Genomic DNA, 24,755 nt, shown 5'->3' on the forward strand with positions numbered 1-24,755 from the left:
CTTGGCTGATCGGTCACGGCAACAACACGATCACTGACACTAGATACATGTAGAGGATACAAAGTATCACTTTTACAACCTCTGGCAATCACTCTAGATCCCTTAAAGATCTTCCATTTTCCATCACAAAAGGTGGTATGAAAACCATCATCATCTAGCTGCCCTGTGCTAATCAAGCTCTTCATGAGCTGAGGTACATGCCATACATGCTGAAGTGTGAAGATAGAGCCATGCTGAAACTGAAACTACACACTGCCAACACCTGCAATGTCACATGCATAGTTGTCCCCAAGATGGATAACACCATGTCGATCCCTTGTATAGGCAAAGAACCACTCTCGATGAGGGGTGACATAAAAGGGAGCACCTAAATCGAGAATCCATGTATGCATATCCTCATCTGTATCTGCAAGTAAAGCATGTGCACCAAAGTGTGAAGATACCAAGAGTACCTCATTCCCACTGTCCTCACTGTCATGAGTGACTACATTTACTTCTTCAATTTTGGCACTGCTCTTCTTGGGTTAACCTTATTTCTTCTCTTCCTTGCTATCATCTGTCTTCTTGCCCTTTTCTTTCTCTTTCTTCCATTTGTAGCAATCATATTTAAAGTGATCCTTCTTACCACAATGGTGGCATTCAATATCTTTGCCACATGATTTACTGTGTCCCTTGCTATCAGTTTTGCCTTTCTGTTGTGATCTGCCCCTAGTATGCAAAGCACTAGAAGACTTACTGGATGCATTGTTCTACCAATTCATTTCTTCCATGAGTAGAGCGCTCTCTACATCAGCATACAAAAGAATCGCATCGGAATTGCTCATAGCAGTAATGAATGTATCCCAACTCTCTGGAAGAGTACAAAGCAAAAACGCAGCCTTAAATTCTTCATCAATCAAAAACTTCAAGGCAACCAGCTGGCTGAAAATGGAGTTAAACTCACTCAACTGAGTAGACATTGTTGTACCCTCTTTCATACGCAAATCCATAAGCTTTTTCAACCAATACACTTTGCTTGTAGCACTCTTCTATGCATACAGTTCTTCCAAACGAATCCATATAGCATATGCAGAATCCAAACCTTCAATGTTAAACAACAAGGCAACAAAAATCAATAGCTCGATGGTTGAGTGTACAAGCTCATTTAACTCATCCCAATCTTCCTGTTCAATGTCTACGGACTTTGCCCCTTTGGTTTTAATCGGCTTTGCATACTTCTTTTGCAACAGGATATTGTAGCACTGTTTTTGCCAAACTACAAAGTTGTGTGCTCCTTCAAGCTTCTTTATGTGCATGAGATTACTGCTGTCATTGCTGCCAGCCATGATTTTCAGCCCAAATGTTACCAAAAAATTCAGCAAATGCAATCCCAAACTGTCACTCAAATGACCAAGGTACAAACGAGTACCAACCAGCAATAGATGACCACGTAGAAGTAAAGATTTCAGATCTGAAATTAAATTTTCAAAAGCACCAAACCATGTGCGACAAGCATTCCACAACTGATTACAGCTGTTCCAAGCGCATATGCATCACATTACATGAGAAATCCCAAATTTTAGCTGCAATTTCTGTTGTACCTGTACCCACGGGCATAAAATTTGACACACACGGTCAAAAGCTCCAAAATTTTTGTGCTCAAAGCATCAAACACACATCTGCATTTTCTCTATCATGCATAGAACAAACCAATTTGGCCAAAATAGAGCAATTTCAGCAAAACTCCCAAACTTTCCAAGTGTTGGATGTCCAAATTACATGGAATTGAACCTGCATGTACATGAAATGACCAAATGGTACACAAATTTTGCCCAAACTGCAAAAACCCCAAATTGTACGAGGTCCAATGTGCATCAATGTCGAGAAATTGGGTAAATTTCAGCCCAATTTGTGCATGTACATGAAAAGCCCCAAATGTCGGAGGCAAGATGTCACAAAATTCCTACAATTTCTAAGACAAATTGTCTTGTCTTGCATCACAATCCCCAAATCCGGGAAAAGCCCCAAATTTTCGGGCCAAGATTGCACAGATTTCAGTGAAATTGACTCATCCAAGAAAAAATCTCGCTTGCATTTGAGAATCCCCTAAAAAATTCTAAGGCATGCGCATTCAATGTCTGCAATTTCTGGTCCAAAGAACACTGCAATGCGTGTCGGGCACAAATTTGGAAAAACCCCCAAATTTTAAGACAGATTTTTATGTGTGCTTGTAAGTGTGAACACCCGGCAAAAAGGGATAAAAAAAGAAGAAGAAAACAAAAAAAATAGGCTGTTGACCTTAGCCAGATGCCTGTCACGCCACGAAAGATCCACAATTACGTCACGTGTGTAGCTTGCCTAACACCATCTCGTCACGTGTGGAGGCCCGTCCCGTGTGCAGCTCGTCAGCTGTTGCTCAACACCCTGTCCTCGTTGCGCACCCGATGCCCCGCTGGTCCCGTCTCCTCGTTGGAGCCTAGCCCTATCTCACACTCTCCACAACCCGCCTTCTGCAGCTCACGACCTATCGTCTGTCTAGAGATCACGTTTTTGTCCTACGCCTACACCCTGAAACTGTCGCCTGACAGAGACGTAACCCGTTGACCTGTACAAACTCCGAAAAGTACAAAACACCTCAACTGTAGCTCTAATACCAGTCTGTAGTGACCGAGAGGCACGAAGATCAAGACAGTCGGTGTTCCTTACGCACGGAGAGACAGAGAGAGAGAGAGAGAGAGAGCAGAGTAGAGAGTGTGCACGTTTTGTGGGTACAATGACGAGTGTACCGCTTTAGGTTTTTAGATAGATACATATGTGTAAGTACAAGTGCTAAGGGTGTGTTCACACCCGAGCACATTTAAAGGCACGAGGACCTTTATTCCCCACAGAGAACCTATGGAATCTTGTACAGGGGTTGGGATCACCCGATCCCGCACTTATTCCATATGAGATCGTCCGCTCATGGAAGGCTAGGAATGCCTCCTCTATTGTCGAGCTGATGTAGGGCTTATTGCCTGAGTTTCATTCTCAACTTCAGCATTTTGACCTAGCGTCAGAGCGATGGGCACACTTGACTGACCGTTATGCAGCTCAGGATAGGGCTCGTCGTATAAATCTTGACCATGAGCTTCAAAATTTCAAAATCTCTGACCGGGATGACTTGAAAGTCAAGTTGGCTAAGTATCGGCATCTTCTCGCCAAATTCTCCACTATGGGGACTCCCAAGTCCTCTGACGATCAGGTCGCACTGTTTCTAAACAAATTCCCCAGGAAATTCTTCAATTTTGTGGAAAGTATAGTTTCCAAGCCCACCATGCCTACTTTCTATGAATTTGAATGTTAACTCTTGCGTTATGCATGGTTGTTCAAACAATTTCATGTGAATACTACCTCAGAGGGGGATCTTATTGCTCATTCTTAGAAGGGGTAACAAGGGTAGGATAAACAAAATCAGTCCGGGAATTCACAAGAAAACTCCCAGTCACAACTCAAACCCGGGTGGCAGAATGTACCTAAAAAGAATAGGTATTGTCAACATTGTCAAAAGGCTGGCCATTTTGACGACGAGTATCGATCGAAGGCAAGAGGCACAGCACCAAAACCCAAGTCTCAAATCCCCGCCCCTCAGTCGGGCAACCCCCAACAGGGAAGGTAGAGTGATAGCAAGGGACGGTTTAAAGGTCAAACTCGTACTGTGAAACCCACCTTCCTTCTTGGAATGGGTGGTAATAACCTGATTTAAGAGTTAATTACAACAATAAATAAATGCACATAAAATGAAATACACACTTTGCCATAACATTCTTGGACAATAGACACCCTGTTGGCCCCAAAATTGGCGCCCCTTGCGGTATTTCTTTAGCTTTCATTCAATTGAAAGGAGTACAACTTAAGATTCTTCAATCTCTATTGCTAACCAATTGCTCTTGCTGTCATAAATGACCAACAAGCCTTTTGGGTCATTTGCCCCTTGATTCATCCAGGACTTCTTCTCCAATTTGACCCTTGGCTGGCCAAATGCTACCCCAAATCAATTTGGGATGGGCTGGCTCCTGAAATCCCTTGATAATCTTCAATTATCAGCTCTACTGATTTCAGTCCCTTGAGCCTTCAAACTCTGGCACGGATCCCAAGGTGGCTGCTAAACCCTAATTTCTGCTGTAAATTAGGGTTTACTGCAGAAATTACAGATCAGCCCACCAAAAATGGCTGAAATCTCCTCCAAATGGCTGAGAATTGCTGAGAATGGCTGAGCATAGGCTGAAGGAGATGAGAGAATGCTGTAAAGAGAGAAAATTTTGAGATTTGTCATGAAGAACTGATCAAAATCAGTTGCTGCCCTGCTGTACCAACCCCAAACGGATGCACCACCAACAATAGGAGCATCAGAGACTGTGATCTTCAGGAGAAAGTGCACTAGCAGCAGTTGTCAACTTCCCAAGGTCAAGAATATGCAATCTCCATCACCAAAATGGTCTCCAATGGCTGGAAGTTGGCCCCAAAAGCTAGCAGCAACAATCCAGCACCTCTTTCCAACAGCTCCAAAATGAAAAAACGAGATTTCCCTCTCCCTTCAGCCCTATTTAGCCTTTCCCCCACTTGCGTGGGAAAGTTTTGCCAAGTGGCAGCTTTCTTACTCCATTGTCAGCAATTTCCAGCCATTTAATAAATTTTCAGAATTAATTAATTCTGAAAATTAATTCAGCCCTTAATCCATGCCCAGAAAATTAACCTTGCCCATCCAAAAATTAATTGGCTAGGCCATTTGCAGCCCAAAGTGGTCCCATGCATTAATTGACCCTTGGACAAGCATTAATCTATTAATTAATGCCTAGTCCCTAGTGTCACCACTGACACTTAATGGCCAATTAATGGTCCTAGGTGCAAACTGACACCAAAATTTACCTAGAATCTAACAAGTGTAACTTGTTACAACTTTTTCCTTTGACACCTATCTTTTTCACAAGGACCTTTGGCCTTCAACTGTGAAAAAGTAGCTTGCACCTCACATGTGCAATACATGTGCATCTTTTAAGTGCACATTTGATTAATCCTTTAATCAAATGTCAATTAAACATAAGCAAAGCATCAAATTTTCACGTCCTTGTGACATACTGCCACCGCTCAACCATCTTAGTCGACAACATTTTCAACTCCAGAGGGCTTGTCTAACTGGTCTACAGCGGCCCACATCATCTCCGTGGAGATATTAGATGCGAGTCTCATTCATATGTGTGAGTTGCCTCCCGACGAGGTTACCGCAAAGGCCCACTCATCACAGCCGAGCACTTCAGCTCCTGTTTGGATTGTGGACAATGGAGCTACCCATCACATGACTCATATAGAGGACATCTTCCATACCTGAGCCCTTGCAGCCATGCAGGCTTGCATAGGAAACAACTCCCCGGTCAAGATTCAGGATCAAGGTTGCATCAATTTTGCCACTAACAAGGGTCCAGATGATCTGGCTTCGCTAAACAATGTATACCATGTCCCTCAGCTTGGGGTGAACTTGTTATCTGTTCAACAGCTTTGCCGGTTGGGGCGAGTAGTTTTCTTTACAGCGACCGCAGTCGAGGTCCTTGACTCTCAGACCGGTTTAGTGATAGCTCGCGGTGAGGCACAGCCTAATGGCCTATACCACATGACACACTTTCTGACCGAGCTGACAGCCGAAGGCTCCGTGATCCATAGCTTCTAGGCATTAGCCACATCTTGGGAGCCTACGAACAATGAGCGTCTTTGGCATTTTCAATTAGGGCATCTTGGTTATGACTCTCTTTATGAGTTTTCAGTGTTCACACCGTGCATTGGTTAAGGGCCTTCCACACCTAAAGCTAGGTTGAGATATCTATAAAGCTTGGGAAGCAGCACCGTACCCCATTCCCTCAGCAGTCAACACATAGTATTGAGGTGCCTCTTAGATTGATTCGTGTTGATCTTTGTGGGCCGACATCCACTGCCACCTTGAACGGTGCACTGTACTTCTGTTTGATAGTGGATGATCATTCTAGATACATGTGGGTGTACTTCCTTAAGCATAAGTCAAATGCTTTCACATATTTTTTTGCTTGGGTGCTGCTGGTTCATAACCAGACTAGACGTCATGTTGGTTGCATGAGAAGTGATAGCGGTGGTGAGTTTTATCTCCCACGAGTTTTCCGAGTTTCTACAGTAGCATGGCATATCTCGCCAGCTCACCTCTACCAACTCCCCCTCTCAGAATGGAATTGTAGAGCATAGGAACAGAACAATCATGGAAATGGCACGCTCTATACTGTTCGTATGAAAGCTCCCTGAGCGCCTTTGGGTCGAGGCTGTTAACACTTCGGTGTACATCCTCAACCGGTGCCCGACTGCAGCTTTTCCTCAGAAGACCCCGTATGAGGCATTCTTTGGCTCTCAACTTGTCATTTCCCACTTCAGAGTCTTTGGATGTCATGCCTACACACACACACACACCTAATGATAAGATAGGAAAGCTCACTCCCCGAGCTGATCTCCTTATCTTTGTTGGATATTCCTCTGAAGCGAAAGCCTGAACCTTGGACAAATAAGGTGATCGTTCGAAGAGAGGTCATTTTTTACGAGAGGGATATCGTGCAGTCCTCTGTACTAAATTCCGATCCGATTCCTCCTTCCACATCATCGGAGATCATGCCTACTAAGCTTGGTCTACTTCTCGCTCCTAACATTCCTGCATGTTCTTCAGCTCCCAGGTCCCCCTCTACAAGAGCTGTTACTGTTAGAGGTAGTCATCCTTTGGACAGGCTGTGTGAGGGTTTCTGCACAGTTAGGGTTTGGTACAGCATGTTTTCCCAGCCAGGCAAAGGACACGTCAGCAGCAGACAGTACAGTGCCATGTCAGCAGGGTGCATTCAGTCAGCTGCATTTACTGCAGCCGACCTAGTGCAGGCATTCTTTATTTTTTGGCTATAAATAGCCATTTGGTGGCACGCTCAGTCATTCATTCAGATTCTGGTCTTGAGATCTGTTGGCTGAGACAGACTGTGCTGGGCTGATGGAGATCGAGATCATCAAGTTGGAGACACACGTAGATACTTCCTCTACCCCCATGTATATTTCTGCACTCTTATACAGCATACTACACTGCAGATTTTCTGTGTTTACACTGTCTCCTTTTCTCTCTCTCTCTCTGTGTTCACTCTCTCTCAATCTTTGTCCTACGCTTCCGCATCGCTGCACTCTGACATGGTATCAGAGCAGTGAAGACGGACTGACTGAGCGTTGAACCTGTCTGAAGAGGAGATTTCAGCGCGACACAAGGCTGAGTTTCCAGGATTCGAGGATGAGCGGGAGGGTTGCGCATCGAATCAAGGCTGAAGCGAGGGTGGGCTTGCGGGAAAGGAGTGTAACTGGTGAATTTGCTGCAGGTTATTGCTGTTCGAAGGGAAGGAAGGCTGCGTTTTAGGCCTTCCACTGCAGATTTTACCTTTTCATCACCTCCAGCAAGTGAAGAAGATTTGGGCAGCGGAGGAACCAGCCCTAACAGGCTGCGTTTACACAATCAGAGGGGGCTGATTTTGCGTTTGTGCAAGCATTGCAGGTGAACATGTCTACAGAGGCTGATTTGGAGTTCCAAGCGATCATGGACAGGAAGGTGCCTATCCTACCAGCTCTTCCATCGGATCAAAAGCTTGATGGTGACAATTACCGCATCTAGCGGGTGATGATGTTGGCCATCCTTTAGTCTTACGATTTGGAGGAGCTTGTGTTGGAGGAGATCAACCGACCCTCGTTGCTAGAATTGTCCAAACTCTCTTCCAGTGCTCATGCAAAGTTGACCAAGGACCAGTCTCATTGGAACAAACTGAATGCCAGGATTCGTTCTTTTCTTTTTTTGTCTTGCACTACATCTGTGATAGCTCACATCGAGCACTTGACGGTGGCTCGAGAGATATGGCTGGAGCTCGACCAAATGTACAACCGGATGACCTTGATGAAGAGGGTTTCTTTGGAGGTGCAGATGCAGACCTTGTCCATGGTCTTCTTCGCTTCGGGAACACATCAACAAGCTTCGACAGCTTTAAATGCATGTTCAAACTGCAGGAAGGCTATTTCCTCCAAAGACATGGTGATCACTTTACTGTCCCAGTTTCCGCCACGATTCGGTACTTTCTATTCCGCTCTTATTGCATCAGGGCGGGAGTCGACTCTTCGGTGGGAAGAGTTGGTTCCTATGGTCTTGGGCCAAGAGGAATAGTTGAATTCCAAATCGGAGGCTTTGGTTGGTCAAGCCTCTCAGAAGAAGGGGAAAGACCAAAAGAAGAAGGAGGAGGACAACAAATCCAAGAAGGACAAGAAGAAGGAATCGACTTGCCGTATTTGTGGTAAGACCGGTCACTGGAAGAAGGATTGCCCCAACAAAGACAAGAAGAACACGAAGGATTCTAGAGCAGTGGCTGCACCCTCATCAGCTGCTTTTCTACATTTAGCAATCATTGAGGACTCTACACCGAAGACTTCTGATGCTGCGATGACAGTCCCCCCCAAGCTCGTGAGTGGATCATGGACAGTGGTACCTCCCACCACATGACTCCTTCTCCCATTGGTATTGCCCATTTGCGACCTTTGCGTGGGCAGATTCTCACTGGAGACAACTCTTTTGTATCTGTTGCTGCACGGAGTGAGATGCAGCTGATTCCAAATGGACGTGGTGGTACCCACCTTGGATCCCAACACAGCTTCGAGGAGGTCTACTGCACCCATGGAGCTTGTATCTACGGATCTTTGTGGCTTGATGAGGACTAAGTCCCTGAAGGGGAGCTTGTACTTCATGTTGATCGTAGATGACTACAGCAAGATGACTTGGGCCTATTTCTTGACTTTGAAGTCAAAGGCTTTCTCTCACTTCAAGGATTGGCTTCTTTTTAAGGAAAATCGATCTGGCTGGCGATTGAAGACCTTGCGTTTAGACAAGCGCGGTGAATTTATGTCTAATGAGTTTGCTCGTTTTTGTGCAGATTGGGGCATTCACTAGGAGTTTGCTAACACCAACACTCCTCAAGAGAATGGCATTTTGGAGCAGAACAGAAGTGTGATCGAGATGGCACGCACCATGATGGAGCACCGACAACCGACAACAGACACCTCAGTTTTTGTGGGCCGAGGCAGTGGCTACCGCAGTTCACGTCGTCAATCGATCTCCCACTTCGGCTGTTGACAGGATGACACCTTTTGAGGCTTACTTTGGGTCTAAGCCTTATGTCTCTTATTTCATGATCTTTGGGTGTGACGCCTATGCGCACATCTCGAAGACACAGTGTGACAAGTTCGAGGCGGCTTCCCAACGACAGGTTTTTGTTGGCTACAGCTCCCAGTTCCAAGGTTATCGTATGTCTGATCCCGTCAAGCGGGATGTCTACACGAGCCGAGATGTACGGTTCGTGGAAGTTCCGGCCACCAAGGGGGGTTAAGGAGTACCTCGTTCTTGGAGATCCACGGGAGAGTTGGGCTCCTGAGACAATTCCTTTGGAGCCAGAGTTCTTTGATGGAGATTCTTCTTTTGATTCAGAGCTTTCTCTTCCACCAGCCACCCAGGTGGAGCTTCCGTCAGTGGATGTAACCAAGTCTTTAGCAGATGGAGAGCAATGGGGACAGGTCCGAGAGATGTCTGGCCTCCTCCTCGTTGGGCCCATGACACACTCCGAGATTCAGGGATCGAGGGGGTCCCTGAGAAGTGGGAACCGCAGGATGGACCACGGAGATCACGGAGGAATCAAGCACATTCTTCGGAGCTTCTTTGCTCTAACTATTGTTTGATGACCCGTGTTATGCAGGATCGTGAGCCCACTTCAGTGAAGAAGGCTTTGCAGTCTGATCATTGGCAGAACGCTATGGAAGCCGAGTTGGAGGTTATTGAGAGGAATGGCACTTGGTTTCTTGTGCCTCATCCCTCTCACAAAAAGGTGATTGGTGTCAAGTCGGTCTTCAAGACCAAGTACCTTAGCGATGGTTCTTTGGACAAGCACAAGGCTCGCCTTGTTGCTAAAGGTTTTGCTCAGCGCCCAAGCATTGACTTCCATGATACTTTTTCCCCCACTGCTCATATGGCGACTATTCGAGCTGTTCTTGCCTTGGCTGGCCATAGGCGATGGCCTATCTATCAGTTGGATATGAAGGCATTTCTCAATGGTGACTTGCAAGAGGAGATCTATGTTGAGCAACCTCATGGCTTTGGGTCCTCGGATGGGAAAGTCTACAAGTTGAAGAAGGCCTTATATAGCCTCAAGTAGGCTCTCGCGCATGGAACGAGAAGATAAACTCATTTCTTCAGTCGAAGTTGGAATATGGGCGCTCCAAGGCCGATCCGCAACATTATGTGTACACTTCCGAGGTTGGTCGTGTGTTGTTTGTGTTGTATGTTCATGATTTGATTCTGATAGGGGATCATACACAGAAAGTCCAAGAAACCAAAATAACTTTACATCAGACGTTCGAGATGATGGATTTGGGGCTTCTTCGTTTCTTCTTGGGTCACGAGATTTATCAGTCTCGGAAAGGGATTTTCATCTCTCAGCAAAGGTATGTTCAGGAGCTCTTGGTGACTTTTGAGATGGAGACTTGTCGAACCATTACTACTCCTATGGACCCGAATTGGAAGGCCACTTCACACTCAAATTCTCCCGTGACTAATGCTTCCCGCTATCGTCAGTTGATTGGGTCCTTGATTTGGCTTCTCAACACTCGTGTTGATCTTTGTTTTTCTGTGGGTCTTTTGGCGGGGTTCATGAGTGAACCCCAACAGGTGCATTGGCAGGCTGCCTTGAGGATTCTTTGGTATTTGAGGGGGACCTCTGACTTCAGGATTTCTTATCCAGCTGGTACAGATGCTTCAAATCTTGTTTTTGCAAGTTGGGGCGACTCGGATTGGGCTGGTCATAGAAACATGAAACGGGGAACGGGAACAGGGAACGGGGACGGGGACGGGGACAGGGGGGACGTGGGAACGGGAACGGCATTTAAAAAATCAAAATTCATGAAAAAAAATTAATATTTCACTTATAATCCATGTGGACTTTGGAGTGTTAAAACTTAAAACCAAGGTATATAGTCCACAAGGACAAATCATTTTAAGTTTTAACTTTAAGATATCATGCATTATTCTAAAACTACTCATTAGAAATTGAATTGCAACTTACAAGGCTCAAGAGGTAAGCTATTCAATTATAAATAATAAAATCCATAATGCATATGCCAAAAATCATAAATGATAAAACAATGGACAATGAACTAAACTTTAAAGTCTAAGCTAAAAGAACATGCCTATGGTACCATTGCCAAAAAACTTAAAAGATTACAAATATGAAATTGAAGTCTAATCTTTGAAAGAACATGCTCATTGCCCCAAAAAAGACTACAAATATAAAGTCTAATCTCTAGACTTAAGCAAAATGCGGCATGCCAAAATAGCCCAAAGGGCAACTGCAAGACTGCAAGACTCAAGTACAAATATAATATCGGCATGGCACAACTGTCAACAGCCCAAGTGTCACAGTGTCATCAATGATCATAATATCATATATAATGTAAATGTGTCATGACTCATGTATCATGAGACTCGTGATAAGTAAGCTAAATCAAAGATCATGATCATGATCTGAGGCTGCTCTAGCCACTCCTGAAGTGCCAGTCTCATCATCATGTATACCATGAATTGCTGCATCTCCTCAACATCAGCATGTGTCTCCTCTTCTTGCTGCATCTCCCACTCTGTGAATGGATCAGGCTTTGTTTTCATACTGTTACATAACATCCTCAAATTAGCACTAACGAATACTAGATCGTTTGCCCTCTCCACACCAAGATGGTTCCTCTTTTTTGAAGCAATGTGAGCGTAGGTACTCCACAATTGCTCCAAACAAGAGGAGCTAACTGACTGACTCAAAATACGGATGACTAGTTGCTGCAACTCAGGACCATCCGAACCATAGTCCTCCCATCACAAAGCTACTCCAATCTTACAGCGATCCTCCTGTGCATCCCCACAACCAAAAGAACCCCAAAAGGTCCTATAACATGAAAGCTGATCTCTGATCTTTCGTCTAGTGCCATGATCAGGCACTAGACGAGACAATATAAGTCTCCATGCATCCATATCCTCAGTGTCATTCTCCTGACCCTTGCCCTGGAACTCAGGATCCACAACAAATGCAGCTGCATGCATGGGTGAGCTATAGGAGTTCCACCTCGTCACAACTAAATGGTGTATTTCCTCATACGCCTCATCATTTGGTGCCAACTCCTGCAACTTTTCATTCAGCCTATCCATAGCCTCATATACCTTGCCAATGCAAGGTTGCATAGCATCCATAACCCTCAATAAATGTACAATGGGTGATACCATAGCATCTATCCGCTTTACATCATCCCAAAAAGTGGAGTTATTTGCTTTCTCCAAGCATAAGATACCTGTAGGAGTATCTGCCAATGTTGATGAGGTAAACTCATCACTAAGAAATAACTGCCTCAAGGCACCACTGCATTCTCTTAACCTGCCTAGCATCAAGAAGTTAAAGGCAAATCTGGTATCAGAGTATTTTAAAAGTGTCTTCTTCAACCGCAAAGAGAAGTGATGGCGAAGAAACTGGTGATTCAAAACAAAGCTAACCATTTGAGCTCCTTGCTCTATGACAGGTGCAATCCATGACAGGTTACCAATATCCTTTAGTAGGTTGTTCAAGCAATGAGCCATACAATATGAAACTGTGATATGCGAATAATATCCCTGAATAATAGCACCTGCTGCCCTATTTGCAGGCTCTCCATTTGCAACAAATCCCACAACATGCTCTGGGCCAATAAGCTCAACACCCGTAACCCACTCTGCTGCAAGTACATCTGCTGACTTTCCTGTCCCCGATGCATCATGTGAAGATATGAAATACGTTTCTCCACGAGAATAAGCAACTATACCATGAATGGATCGCTTGCGTGTATCACTCCAACCATCAGCAATCAAGGAAACTCCATTTTTAGCCCACATGCTCTTTCTAGTCACTGTTGCTTGCTCAACAAGGCACTTTTCCTTATCGAGCAAAGTGGTGCATAAGGTCTCTGATGATGGAGGTACATACGAAGGGCCATACTCACCAATCTTCTTGCACATCAATTTAAAATACTCTGACCTGGTTGCACGAAATTGAATGTGGTCATGATAAAAAAAGCGTGCCACTGATGTATCCACCTCTTCCTTCTTCTTGGGATCCCAACTAGCATCAAGTGTGCTTTGTCTATGTGCAACATGTGGCGTTGTTGATGCCATGGCCGATGCAATGCCTGCAGTAGGTGTGGAGGTAGCACTTCCTGATACTGACCCTGCTCTAGATACATCTGATGGGGATGGTGTCACAAAAGTTGCAGGGTCAACTGCAACATGTCGTGGTCTAGATGCAAGATAAGCTTGTTGACCTGCTACACAGTCACGAAACTCCCTTTGCTTCTCCAAGGTCACATTTGGACAAAACTGCACCTCTGAATTTGGCTCATGTAGGAGATGAGCTCGGACCTGATTATCCATAAATATTAAAATAGAACAAGTGGCAATTGGTAGTCCATATTCTAATATTTAAGGAACTTGGAAAAAAATCAATAAAAATTTGAAATACAAATACTCGGCTCAATGGATTACCTTATTTGCTCCACTAGTTCGCTTGTATGGGCAAAGCTTGCAAGTCCATGGTCGAGATCCTCCACCACTCAAAGGGCGGTCAGCATTTACTTCTTCCCACCATGACCAATCATCAGACCTTCTTCCTCGACCACCAACCCGACGAGCGAGGCAGGAAGATGAAGCCATTTATGATTTCAGGCTGAAAATTGAAGATTCAAGAGTCGAGAGAAGGAAAAATTGAAGGCTCGAGAGAAGGGAGAAGGCTCAAGAGTCAAGACTCACTCAAGAGTCGAGAGAGAAGGGAAGACTCAAGAGAAGAGGAGAAGAAGGAAGAGAAGGAAGAAGGTTCAAGGAAGAAGGAAGAAGAGAAGGTAGAAGGAAGAAGAGAAGGAAGAGAAGAAAGAGAAAGAAGAGAAAGAAGAGAAAGAAGAAGAAGGAAGAGAAGGAAGAGGTTGGAGGTGGGAGGAGAAAGAAGAGAAAGAAGAAGAAGGAAGAGAGGGAAGAGAAGGAAGAGAAGAAAGAAGAAGAAGGAAGAGAATGAAGGTGGCTGGGCCGCTGGCTGCTCGGGGCAGGATGCAGGCGGGTCCCGAGAGCAGGATGCAGGCGGGAGTAGAACGAGAAGAGCAGGATGCAGGCAGGAGTCTGGGCGCCGGGCGGGAGTAGAACGCGAAGCACAGGCGGATGCAGAATGCGGGCGACCGGGCGCAGGTAAGTTTCGCCTGCCACGTGGCGTTCCCTGTCCCGTTTCAAACAGGGAATGCAGCAGGGATCCCTGCTACGTTTCCTGTCTGAAACGGGACAGGGAACGTTCCATCATTTGGGAACGCAGTCCATGACGGATACATTCCGGGGATGGCGATTCCACGTGCCGGGGGGCCGTTCTGGCCGGTTCCTGTCACTACGGGGCTGGTGATGTGGACCGATGGCGGTCTACTACAGGCTACTGTTTTACCTTGGGTACCGGTGTTATCTCTTGGAGTAGCAAGAAGCAGCCCACAGTAGCCCTTTCTTCTACTGAGGCGGAGTATCGGGCAGCGTCTTCCACCACATGTAAGGTGTGGCTTCGAAGATTGTTGGAGGAGCTTGGCTGCCCCCAGACTTGTCCTACTCTTATGCGATGCGACAATGAGAGTTGCATTGCCTTAGTACGGAATCCTATATTCCATGCCTGGACAAAGCACATTGAGATCCAGTATCACTTCATTCGGGAGAAGCTTCTGGATGGGACCATTGATGTGGAGTACTGCAAGACGGAGGATAATCTTGCACATTTGTTCACGAAGGCACTTCCCCATGCTCTTCTTCAGCAGCTTTCCAGATCCCTCGGTCTGATGCCTCGTCTAGGATCTGAGAGGGGGTATTAGAGGTAGTGTCATTCCCTGGACAGGCTATGTGAGAGTTTCTGCACAGTTAGGGTTTGGTACAGCATGTTTTCCCAGCCAGCAAGCAAAGGACACGTCAGCAGCAGGCAGTACAGTGCCACGTCAGCAGGGTGCCACATCAACAGCTGCAATCGGACAGTGCAGGCTGCAGTTGGACTATTTTATCATTATTTTATTCAGTCGGCTACATGCAACCGACCTGATGCAGGCATTCTTTATTTTCTGGCTATAAATAGCCAGCTGGTGGTACACTTAGTCATTCGTTCAGATTATGGTCTTGAGATCTGTTGGCTGAGACAGATTGTGCTCGGGCTGACGGAGATCGAGGTCATCAAGCCGGAGACACACACAGATATTTTCTCTGCCCATGAGTATATTTCTGCACTCTTATACACCATACTACACTACAGATTTTCTATGTTTACAATGTCTCCTTTTCTCTCTCTCTGTGTGTTCACTCTCTCTCAATCTTTGTCCTACGCTTCCGCATCGCTGCACTCTGACAGTTACCTCACTGGTACCAACAGACCATGCGGGATTCGAGAATCCTACCATTGGATTCCACTCCAAAGGGACCTAGACGATCTACCCGGCTTGCTCCTCATGCATCATTTGTGTCGCTATTTACAGCTGATTACATAGCACATTCTAAGCCGGATACATAGCAAGAAGCTCATTAGCATCCTCAATGGCGAGTGGAAAAGGAGCTAGAGAGTATTGACCAAAATGAGACTTGGACGATCGTCTAAGCCACAAGAAAGTCATCAGGACAAAGTGGATTTTTAGGACCAAGCTAAAAGCTTATGGGACTTTAAACAAGTATAAGGCTCACCTCTTGTAGTGCAAGGGTTTCAACAGAAGCATGGCATTGATTATGAAGATACTTTTGCCCCTACTGCGCGGTTGACATCTTTTCAGTTACTTCTCGCGCTAGTCACTGGCCACAAGAAGTCATTCGGGAGAAGCTTCTGGATGGGACTAGCGCTAATCAGATGGATTATGAAGCGACTTTTGCCCCTACTGCGCAGTTGATATCTTTTCGGTTACTTCTCGCGCTAGTCACGTGCTAGTCGATATATCAGATGGATGTCAAGAGTGCCTTCCGCAATGGTTATTTGGAGGAGAAAGTCTATGTGGAGCAGCAACCAGGTTCGCCTTCAGGGAACCCGAGGGTGGTTAGCTATATCCTCCTGTACATTGATGACCTACTTATCATAGGCTCAGATTTTGCTGCCATAGCAAAAATTAAGGCCAATCTTAGTGCTACCTTTGAGATGACAGACCTTGGTTTGTTGTCTTATTTCTTGGGAATGGAGGTAGTTCAATTTGGGGGCTATATTTTTGTGTCATAGCAGAAGTATGCACTTTAGCTCATGAAACAACACACTTCGGATCAGACACGGCCTCTTGATCCTACTGTTCACTTGTTGAAGGATACCCTAGGTCAACCCTTTGATGCACACACCTATCGATCTGTTGTAGGGAAACTTCTTTGGTTAATTCACACTAGGCCAAATTTGGCTTACTCAATTAGCATACTCAATCAATATTTCATAGCACCTAGGATGTCACATTGGATTGCATGTCTTCGTGTGTTGTGTTATTTACGGTATACTTATTCTTATGGCTTGGCATATGGTTCTAGTTTATGTTTACAAGGATACACTGATTCTAATTGGGCAGGAGATCCTGACACCTAGTGTTCCCATGGCGACTACCTCTTTACCTTGGGCACAGGTCCCATTTCGTGGTCCACTTGTAAGCAGGAGACAATGACAGTTTCCATGGCCGAGACTGAGTATAGGTCTCTCTTCAATGGCACCACTGAGGCCATCTACTTGAGGAGCTTACTGGTCACACTTCATTTTTCTTGTGACTCTTCCACTGTTGTCTACTGCAACAACCAGAGTGCTATTGCCCTTGCACGCAATCCGATCATCACACCACAAACATGGCATATGGGAGTCCACTTCCACTTTTCCAGAGAGCAAATTGAGCTAGGTACTATCCGCCTAGAGTTTGTGCCTTCGTCAGATAATTTTGCACTTGAGGAGATTACTAGTCACACTTCATTTTCCTTGTGACTCTTCCACTGTTGTCTACTGCAACAACCAGAGTGCTATTGCCCTTGCAGGCAATCCGATCATCACACCACAAACATGGCATGTGGAAGTCCACTTCCACTTTTCCAGAGAGCAAATTGAGCTAGGTACTATCCGCCTAGAGTTTGTGCCTTCGTCAGATAATTTTGCAAATATCTTGACCAAAGCAATCAACCGGCTGGTTCTTCAGTACCTGCTACCCAAGATTAGCTTGAGCCTTGGATACACCCTCCCCTACTTCTTCAAATTGACGGGGAGAGGGTACTTCCCTCTTGCTTTCCCTTCCAGTTTGAGAGGAAGCAGCTTCTTCTCTTGATAGTGACAGCGATGATGCTTATAGTTTTTAGACATTCATTCATTTATTCTTTTGTATTGTATTATGGACAGTTGTAACTTCATCCACATTGTCCGGATAATATGATTGTAAAAGGGAGCTTGGACAAGTGAACAATTTCCCTGTAAGGGCACTATCCAAGTGGCACCATTGCATTGCATTTTGCGTAAGCATGACATCTTGCATCTCCCTTTGCATTACCCCATGCATTGGCATTCTATTCATGTAAAGTTTAAACATGCATATGTGTGCATTCATCCCTTTTCGGTCCTTTAGAGTGGTCGACTCTAGATCCACCATATTCGTGGCATTGCCCATGGCAGTCTCCAAGGCAGTCTTTCCCTAGCTTGCTTGCTTGCTTTGCTTGTCTTACTTACTTCACATATTTACTATACCCACACCTTAGCTATATTCCTTCTTCACCGACACCCAATAATGGTAGGGATAGTATGCTTGTTTTGTGAAGGTCTTGGATCTGACCATCCCATATCACTCTCCTATATTGGGACACGGATACTCAATAGGACGAAAAATGATTTGCAACTGTCATGAGGACATGTATTTTTGAAACCTCACTTAACATGTGGATTAATTTTTAATCACATGATTAAGTAAATGATGCACATGTGAGACGCAACTGGGGTTAAAGTAAATTTGCAAGCCCAGGACTCGAAGAAATCACGGGATGTCAAAGGGAAAAGTTGCTATAAGTTATGCTCCACGTGTACTTGGTGGTATCTGGTGCCAGTTGTTGGCCTAGGTCATCCATCTGGCCATAAGTATCAGTTGTTGGTGACACTAAAGAAATGGCATTTAATGGTACCTAATGCCAATCTGATGGTCAAAGATGACGCAGAGATACTTGGGAATGGAAGTTGCCTAGCCAATTTAATTATTGGCTAGTCATATTATTTTTCAGGGCACCGAAATAATTATTAGATTAATTTTCAATATTTTAAGGCTGAAAATTAATATTTAATTATGAAAAATGCTGGGAAAACCGTTTGGGAAGGCTGCCACTTGTGAAAAATACCCATGCAAGACTGAAAAACGTCTTTAGAGACTGGAGAGAGACATTTCTATAAATTCAGCCTACAAGAGAGAGGGAGGGGAGGGTGCTGATCTGATTTGCAGCCATTGGAGGACCTTCTGAGGCAGCCAGGGGCAAAAGAAGACCAATCAACAGCAAGAGACAGCATCTACAGGCTGTTGAGGCAAGGCAACAGCAGTAAATGACTGATTTTCTTCAGTTCTTTGCATCTACATGCTGTTGTGGCAAGGCAGCAACTGCACTTAACTAATTTTCAGTCATTCTTCGCGACAAAACTCTGAATTTTCTCTCTCTACAGCTTTCCCTCTCATCTCCTAGCCATTTCATAGCTTGTTCCCAAGATCTTAGCATTTGGACCCTTGGAGACTGAGAAATTGCAAATTTCTCTGCTGTAGAAATTAGGGTTTAGCAACAGCCTTAGGAAGCATGCTAGAAATTAAAAGCTCCAAGACTTGGATTCAACAAGGCTGCTGAAGGTGAATTTCAGCTGAATTCAAGTGGAGGACTAGCCAGTCATTGAGTTTGGCATTTCCATCGTCTATGAAGTGGATGAAGACCAATTGAATGCCCGAATCAAGGGGCAAAATAGATTAAAGACTTGTTGGTCACTTTGGACAGCAAGGGGAGTTGAAATACTGAAAGGGATTGGGAGAATCCCATTGTAAGTCAACTTTTTCTTCGATAAAGCTAAAGAATTACCGAAAGGGGCGCCAATTTTGGGACCAATTGGGTGTGCATTGTCCAAGATCAGTAGGTAAATTTGTATTTTCAAATTTGCATTTATTGTTTGCTATTGTAATTAAGTTGTAATCAGGGATTTACCATCCTATCCGAGGAGAAAGGTTGGTTTCATGGTTCCATTGCCGAGATACCACTCAATCCCTTGATTTGGTGGGCCCGAGGCGTCTGATTGCAAGCCAAAGCTTTGTGCTAGTGCTGATTTTTACTCTCAGCTGAGAAATTACAGCAATATGTCTTCATACACTGAGATGGACTCATGCAATGATGATGCCTCTCAATATGAACATTCATATGGGAATGAAGGAAATGCAATGCTTAACCTTGGACAAGGCTCAGACCATGGACAGCAAGCTGAAAATGTTGCTGTTGGGCAAGATGCACGGCCTTCAAGGCATAAGGAGGCTGATGAACAGCAAAGTGAAGAGGAATTTGATGACCAGTTCAAGAATCGGATAAGGACAGCAGCAAATCTCTTTGTTGAATTGGCAAAGGATCCTCAATTTACCTGATTTTTGAATGCTCCAAAGAATGACAGCAAAGGCAAGAAAAAGAAGATGTCCTCTACACCTTCAGGACAGCAAGATGTACCGAAGAGAATGCCAAACCCTTCATTTGAAGCTCCCAAAGCTATGGTATGCAGCAACCAATGCATGGAGTGCAAGGCCTAATGTATATGGGTATGGCTGGAAATATGCAAAACCCTATGTATGGCAGCATTGGCTTGATCCCTGGGGCACAAAGTAGCATCTTTGGTACAGCATCTGCACCCCCGAATGCTTATGGGGCTCAAGGAATGAATGTTGGTCATGCAAATGCTCCATGTCACATTGGTTTTAATGTGAATTTAGCAAATGCACCCTTTTTGCAGCAACCAGTGTATGACAACTCAACACCCAAAGGGGCAACAAAAGACTATGATGAGGGTGGAAAAGGAGTGAAGTTTGAGTCCTTCCGCGGTGTACAAGATAGGCTGAAAGCTTTGACTTTCATTCTGCAGTTTGATGCAGCCTATTCAAGGGGGAACTTCACGGAGTCCTCAAAGATTTGAAAGGCAGCCACTTTCTTGAAAGGGAATGCATTACACTGGTGGTCCACTCTTTTGATGCAAGGTAGAGCACCATCAACGTGGGTACAATTCAAGCAAATGTTTCCATCGAATTGGTTGACAAGTATCTTTGAGGTGGACATCATGAAAGCTTGGAATAAGTTGCTTACTAAGGAATGTAAGAATTTGGAGCAATATAATAAGAAGTTTTGGGATGCATTGCTGCCTATTACTTCTTATCGTCCCGTACCCCTTCATGAGCAAGTGGAAAAATATGTTTGTGGGCTGCCCAAAGGAATCATGGATTTTTGTATTAAATCCACCGTGTCTAGCATGTCTCAGCTTATAGAGATTGCTGCTACAGCCGATGCTTTGCTGCGTGGGAAGGATTCGGGCTTCCTAGAGAGTGGGGAGAAGCCGAATAAAAAGTTGTTTAAGGCTGAGAAAAGGGGCAGATCTGAATATTAGCTTGAAAAGCGGCCAAAATAACAAAGAAAGGGCTCGAAAACATTGACACAACGTAGGAAATTGATGGCTGCAAATAAATGTTTTATTTGTGAACAAGAGGGTCACATTGCAAGGGACTGTCCCAATAGGCAACAAGCTGGAAAATCAAAAAATCAAGGAGATTCTAAAGGAAAGAAGCCTAAAACATCACTGGGATTGGTGCCCGATGTTATTAGTGATTAGCCCAATGGTGATGCTACTGAGTTGTGCAGAGCATGGAGCAAAATATGGTGCACGAGCCAACTTCATCTCTGTTGACATGGCCGCCCGTCTAGGCATCAGAGAGGATGAGATGGGACCCATGGGGGAAGTTGGAATGGCATGTAAAGGCCATGCAGAGCGTGTCACACCACTCATTGGAAAGCTTCGGTTGCACATTCAAGGATATGTGGACAGTGAAGAGTTCTTCATTGCTCCACTTGACGATTGTGATGTATTGCTTGGTATGCCGTGGTATGCCGTGGTGTCACTGTATGCATGTAATGATTGATTCTCGTGCAAAAAAGATCACTATTCAACATAAGGGAAAGGTACTCACACTTGATGTAAAGTTAAAAGGTGAATCTGTCCCTGTTGTATCTGCACAGCTGCCATTTCTAAAGTAATGAAAATCATCTTTCAACGTACTTGGTTTTTACTAAGGATAAAGATGATAGTGAGAATATTGGGAACATGTCATCTAAGTTAGAAAAGGATCGCATGTCATTTCTGAAAACGTATGCTGATTGCTTCTCTCAGTCACTTCCAGGGCAGCTACCGCTTGAAAGGCCAGAAGATCATGGCATAGATCTTATCCCTGGAAGTAGCCCACCTAATAAGCCACCCTATAGAGTCAGTGCAGCCCAACAAGAGATTATAACTCAGGTAAATGAGCTGTTAGAAAAAGGGTTGATTCAGCCCAGCTCATCTCCTTTTTGTTCTCCAATGCTTTTGGTGCAGAAAAAGGATGGTTCATGGCATATGTGAATTGATTATCGTGCTTTGAACAAGATCACAACAAAAAATCGCTTTCTGATTCCTCGAATCAATGATGTTATGGATAGATTACAAGGGGCAACCATATTTAGCCGTATAGATTTGAAAAGTGGGTATCATCAGAAATGCATTAGACCAGAAGATGTGCCTAAGACAGCTTTTAGGACATCTTTTGGATTGTATGAGTTTCTTGTTATACCTTTTGGACTTACGAATGCTCCTGCCACTTTTAATCGGATGATAAGATCGTATCTTCAGGCCACATAGAGTATTTGTGGGCACTTTCTTTGATGACATGATTGTCTCTAGTAAGAAACCCTCTTATGATCACTTGGGAGCGTTTGGATGTGAGGCTTGCATACACATTTCTAAGGACAAATAGAACGGCCATGATATTGAGTCTAAGAAGTGCATTTTTCTTGGATATGGATACTGAGGAGTTGATGCATAAACGATCCATCAAGACAATTGAGATATATCGGGTTATATTCCAAGAGATTGACAGTCACCATGTGAGTGCCATGTACAACTAGACCCACATGATATAGGGCTAGGAGAGCCAAGAAATGTTAGGATGGGGCTGCCACATGTAGGTGGATCACCTTATATACAACATGATGACAAGAAAAGTGAATTCTTTTTACATGAAATCCACATTTTGGGGCATATTGTATCGGCTAATGGTATTGGCATGGACCCTGCAAAGATTGAAGCAATACGATCATGGCCACCCCTTTAAGGAATGTACATGAGATCCGCAGCTTCTTGGGTTTATGTTCTTACTACAGGAAGTATGTACACAGGTTTGCTGAAATTGCATCTCCATTGCATGTCTTGCAGAAGAAGAATGTGCCATTTAGATGGACAACAATGGAAATTTCAGCATTTGAAAAGTTGAAGGAAAAGATGACTTCAGATCCTGTGTTTGTTTTGCCCGATCTAAGGAAGTCATTCATAGTTCAATGTGATGCATGTGGTAACAGTATTAGGGCTATTCTTATGACAGCCAAGTTGTGGCTTATGAGAGCCGAAATCTCCATGGTGCAGAAAAGAATTTGCAGGTCTATAAGAAAGAGCTCTTGGCTGTAATTCATGCAGTGTCTACGTGGAAACATTATTTGTTGGGGGCTAATTTTACAATACAGACAACCATCAAACTTTGAGGTACTTTTTGACGCAGACAAAGTTGTCAGAGAAGCATATGAGATGGGCAAATTTTCTCTCTATGTTTCATTTTCAGATTGTACATATTGATGGTAAAAAGAATGTTGTGGCTGATGCACTGTCATGTAAGCCACAAATTTCAGCTGTCAGCATGGTTTATTACACTGAGTTGGATGCCATGAAAGAGCAATATGTTGCTGATTCAGACTTTGCTAATGTTTATGATCAACTTTGCAATGGCCAAAGGCATAAACACTTTGTGCTAAGAGATGGATTTCTAATGATGCATGGACGACTATGTGTCACAAAGCAGTTAAGGCCTAGAGTTATCACTGAAAGTCATGTTCCTCCGTATGCAAAACACAGAGGTATTGATGCCACGGTCAAGGTAGTGGAGCATTTCTTTTATTGGCTAGCTTTGAGGCATGATGTAGAACAGTTTGTTAAGACATGCATCGTACACCAGAAGATAAAGCACGATAGGCAAAAGTTGCTAGGTTTATTGCAGCCCTTGCCTATTCCAGATCGGCCTTGGCAGAGCATTGCAATGGACTTTATTTTTGAGCTTCCTAAGACACCTGACACCTACAGGGAATGATGGGATATAGACTATCATTCGCATGTTTAGCAAACAAGCCCATTTCATTCCAGTGAGGAAGAAAATAAAGGATGATCATATGGCACAATTGTTTTTGCAGCACATCTTTAAATATCATGGTATGCCAGAGTCCATCATTAGTGATCGAGTCCCTCGGATGACCAGTTTATTTTGGAAGGGCTTGTTTGAGAATATGGGTACCACGCTGAAATTCTCATCATCCTTCCATCTGCAAACAGATGGTCAGTCTGAGGAAGCAAATTCCACAGTGTTAGATCTTTAGAGGTGCTATGTTTCAGACCACAAGACACAGTGGGAGCAGTATTTGCCCTTGGTTGAGTTTGCTTACAATAACAAAGTGCATAGTTCTATGGGCAAAGCTCCATTTGAGGTGGTTGAGGGTGGCAACAAGGTACCACCTATTCTGCAAACTAAGGATAAGATCTTTGAGGCTGATCGTTATGTGGAAAACTTGGATGTAGCCTATGCAAAGATAAAATATGCACTTCAGAGATCGCAAGAAAAGCAAAAGAGGGCAGTTGATTGATACAAACGTGCTTTGTAATTTGCAGAGGGTGATTATGTATTGTTACGTTTTGAAAAGACGAGGCTGAAAAAGATGAAAGGAAGAGAAAGATTGTATCCGAAGTTGAGTATGAGATACTATGGGCCCTTCCAAGTGTTGGAGAAGATCAGCGATGTGGCATATCGGCTGAAATTACCTCCACATTGGTGGATACATAATGCCTTTCATGTCAGTTTGTTGAGGCCTTTTCATGGTGATGTGCCAAAGAATATGTATGCTGAAATTCAGCCTGAGGTTGAGGAGCTAGATGAGATTTTGGTACCTGAGCAGATTTTGGTACATAAGGAAAGAATGGTCAAAGGTAAAGTTTTTAGGAGACACTTGGTGAAATTTTAGAGTTATTCACCAATGGATGCCAAATCGATGGAAGAGGATGACTTGACAGACCATCCTCAGTTGTTGCAACTTTACCTAGATGCCTTTCAGTTAGAGCCGACTTTAGTTCGGGCTCCCTCAGGATCAGCAGAACAAGGGTCCGGAGTATGCCTAATGCTCAAGGGGGAGGTAGCACTTCCCCTCCTCCAGTTATGGACAGCTCTCGTATGTAGAGGTTCTCAGATGTATTCAGCACGCATCTAAGGTACTGCGTTGACAGTATGTTTGCCATGAGCTCACTACTTAGTGTACTAGTCACTGTGAGATGTATGCAGATGAGTAT

At 44.3% G+C, this 24,755-nt stretch overlaps 1 protein-coding gene and 1 pseudogene across 4 annotated transcripts in view; both read right to left on the bottom strand.

Annotated features, from left to right (window-relative positions):
• The window catches only part of EMB2410 (embryo defective 2410), a 187,221-nt gene that overhangs the window by 149,953 nt on the left and 12,513 nt on the right, over nucleotides 1-24,755 (bottom strand). The gene's annotated exons all lie outside the window — the stretch shown is intronic.
• LOC148036356 (uncharacterized) lies at nucleotides 11,281-13,798 on the bottom strand (annotated as a pseudogene).

The sequence above is a fragment of the Lygodium microphyllum genome, chromosome 5 (genome assembly GCF_053477565.2).
Source record: "Lygodium microphyllum isolate KBCC chromosome 5, Lygodium_microphyllum_v1.1.10, whole genome shotgun sequence".
NCBI classification, from domain to species: Eukaryota; Viridiplantae; Streptophyta; class Polypodiopsida; order Schizaeales; family Lygodiaceae; genus Lygodium; species Lygodium microphyllum.